This window comes from Trachemys scripta, chromosome 13 (assembly GCF_013100865.1).
Source record: "Trachemys scripta elegans isolate TJP31775 chromosome 13, CAS_Tse_1.0, whole genome shotgun sequence".
NCBI lineage: Eukaryota > Metazoa > Chordata > Testudines > Emydidae > Trachemys > Trachemys scripta.
The window spans coordinates 26,991,434-26,995,338 of record NC_048310.1 but is presented as its reverse complement, the minus strand read 5'-3'; positions in this window follow the sequence as shown (position 1 = coordinate 26,995,338).

The window sequence follows — 3,905 nt, the reverse complement described above, 5'->3', positions numbered from 1 at the left end:
TGTTGTTTAGCTCATGTTATTAAACATTTTCTGTTACACTCAGACTCCGTGCTTGCGAGAGGGGAAGTATTGCCTCTTAGAGGCGCCCAGAGGGTGGTATGTAATTGTCCCAGGTCACTGGGTGGGGGCTCGAGCCGGTTTTGCATTGTGTTATTGAAACGGAACCCCTAGATACAGAACCCGGCCCTTGTTGCTGCCAACTTAGATGGGCAGAAGGATTACACTTAAAACAGGAAGTTAGGACATTACAGTAACTAATAAGTCAGGTACCTAAGCCACTTCTTAGGTCACCACCAGCATCAAGTGAAAGACCCTTTTTGTACTGGTTGGATAACTACATGCTTAGAGTAGGAGGTAGGAATCATTCTTTGGAATACTGTTGACAATATCTCAGATGTTCTCTACTCTTATACTAGACAAGAAGGGTGGGAGTCAGAGTCGCATGTGGTCACTCTAAATGCTGTTAGTACGTCCCTGGCTACTTCTTGTGCAAATGGGCCATATTCTTGGAAGGAGGGTACTGTATTTTCAGTTCTGTGCTCAACTCATTTTTGATGGTGTCCTATGAAGTCATCCCAGATGCAAGAGATCTTCTCAGTAAAATGAGATGACAATTCCTTTCAGCAGGAGACACTAGGTTCCGGGGTTGAATGAGGGCATTCTGGGTTTAAGGGAAATCCAATCAGAAAGGGATATTACTTGGCTCTACTTCCAATCGCCAGGCTATACTATAGATGGGTTATAACCAAATCTGTCCCTTAAATCCACAGTGAAACTATAGTCAAACAGAGAAGTGCAGAAAAATGTACAGCTTTCAAAGAAATAATATTTAACAAGCTACAAGAAAAAAAAAAACAAGGAGAGGATACATAAAGACAGTACACAGATACTTTACAGATGAATAACTACAGTTACAATAATACATTTAAAGACAATTGTTCAATTGACTTTAAATTGTATAAATTGTTGAATCTGTCTTTAAACATTAATTTGAAAAAACACTTTTCCATTCATAATTTACACAGCAAGTAAATTACAACAAATGCATGGCTACTTCCCATGCTATAATTTGCTTCTATTTCCTTGAAGATATTAGGATTATCCTTTTTTAATGAAAAGTTTTTCAAATATTGAAATGCCAGGAGGAGCTATGTTTATTTGCTTAAAATCTATTTAAAGGACAGAATGTTCTGCACAGTACAAAAGCTGACTTACAGTTCAAGAGTTCTTTAAACATACGTGTTAGCTTTTTAATATATATTCAGAGGCTAAAGAACTAAGAATCTAATTTACTTATTTTCTTTATGTTTTGCATGTGCGGATCACTGATATCAAGTGTTCACTTGTCTCAATTTATCTTAAACAGAAGTGAGGGTAATAGGACTTACAAAAGCGTATAGAAATGATAAATTACATCTTATTGTATGAAGTCAAAGGTTAAACTTATTATTGCTCACCACAGGCCAACCTTAACCTCAGGATTAATGCCATAAACAAAAAAGAAAATTCAGTTTGCACACATAATGCTCTGGGATAATGTCTCAGAAGAATTACAAAAGTGAAACGATGCCCCCTACTGTTTTTAGAAATGTTCTTGGATAAATAGCATCTTTTGGATCTAAGAAAGGAAATTATCATGTAAAATCAATAAACATGCATTTTCAAACTAACTAGTATTCATTAGCATGAGATATAGCAAAGATGATGCATTTCTTTTCCTCATTTTAATTAAAATACATGAAGAACAGTACCTTGCAGAGGAAATTACCTGAAATGTATACAGCTAGGGTGAATGTGAAACCCCTTATATTTCTCAGAAGAGTTTGGACAAAGAAACCATGCAACTTAGCAAGTAATTTTTCATTTAAAATTTAATACATCAAGTATTAAATCAGTCTTTATATGGTAATTATGTTTTTCAAATAGTAGAAATGACAGCATTGATTTTTCTATCGGTAGCTACCAAGGTGATACAATTCACTAATCAATAACAGAGAGCATCTAATGCCTTTGAGTTCTGGACGATCACAGTTCAATTCCCGACTCTGTTGTTTAGGTCTCGGATCACAGCTACTGTTGTAATGAGTTTCTTGACAGGCAGGTAAGGGGGACGGGTGATTGTTTGAAATACTCTTCAGAAGGAAGAGAAACTGAAATATTGTAGAGCTAGAGCCTGATTCTCTTCTCACTTATACCAGTTTTATATCAGTGTAGCTCCATTGACATCACTAGAGAGAACTCCTGATTTACACATGCTAAATGAAAGATGAATCAGGACTTTTGTCTTAGTGAGTTAGCACTGTTGAAACAGAGGTTGGAATAATGATTAGAAAGGCCATTTTGGAAAAATCTGAAAGTTGCTGCCACCTGTCCCTGCTCAAAGGAGTTACAAAGGGATGTGGCACAAAGAGCCCACAGCTTAAAAGTGTTTATGGGATAGCAGAAACAAAATAAAAACACAGTAAATACACCGTCAGTAAAATCAGGCCAGATACTGTTTAGGTGGCATGAGCTGTTTAATACAAAGCTTTAAAGCTTCACTTGTTCTGGTGGTATTTTAAAAAATATATATTTCACTACTATCTCATATCTCTAGCTTTTTAACCCAAAGGATCCTGAAGCACATATCAGACTTCACAACTGAAGGGCCAGATTCTGCCTGGACCTTATGTGGGCCCTTATGGGAGGACATAAAGAGTCTTCCCCATATACTTATGCAGCATAAGACCAGGCCCAATTGCAACACCTGTACTCTGGAGAACACAAGGGTTGCACCATTTTCGCTCCCCTGTGGGGGCATAGTTCCCCAAAAGGGGCAGGGAGAGGTCAATCTCTCCCCCAGCCCCATACACTGGCCAGCCACATGGGGCAGAGGGAGTAAACTTCATACAACAAAGGTGTTGAGTAGTAGCTGCTGCCTCTGGAATTGAATGCATCAGCTATTTAATGATGCACAGAACCACCACCCATCTTAAAGCAGGAGAAAGTGTGAAGAACAATACCATAACCTGTTGATGCTGCAAGAGGAATTTAGATGCTGACAAGTAGAATGTAATTGCCCAAGCACAACATGTAGAAGCATGTGTTAGGTGTCCTATAAATGGATTAAATAAAAGCAAGCCTGAATTTGGAAAGACACTTTCTCTAATGGAGAACTCCCTTACTCTTGTGAAAAAGGCCAGAAGATCTTTAATGAACACAAGCACTCAGAACCTGTAATGTTGGAGATGTCACCTCTAACAGCTCAATATCCCCTCCCACCATGGCAAGGTTTCATACTGACTTAGGCCCCAGTGGTGAAGTCAATAGGATCTACACAAGTATAGGACCAGGGGCTTAGAGATCTGGCATTCATGATTCAGTAGATGACATTTATTTCTTCTAGCAATTGGCATTTCCTTCATGGTTTCCTTTCCAAATACTGACCAGACCAATCCAGCCTGGTTTATGAGATTTTACAAGATATCACCTCTGTTAATATTATGTTAAAAGCCTAAAAATCAATAATGTTATTGATTATATCTGAGAGTCACACACATTGTGTTTTTCAAAAGGCCCAATATATGGCATAGGATAAAATCAGATTTCTAGTCTTAACTTGAAATATTCAGTTTTCTGACATATTGTGCCACAATATTAGGCTATGAACCGGCAAGCCAATCTTACAGATGTAAACGTCCACCCACGTGGATCAATTTGGAAGATTTTGGCCTTAATGGGCTAAATTCTGCCCATTTGACTCCTTTGAGATTATCTGAGGATAAGCATTCAGCTAGATCCTCAGGTAGTGTAAACGAGTGTGGCGCCACTGAAGTCAAAGGTGTGACGCTGATTTAAACAAGCTGACGGTCTAGCCTAATATCAGTAATACAAAAAGGTAAGCTCTATTTTTTTAAATCGCAGCA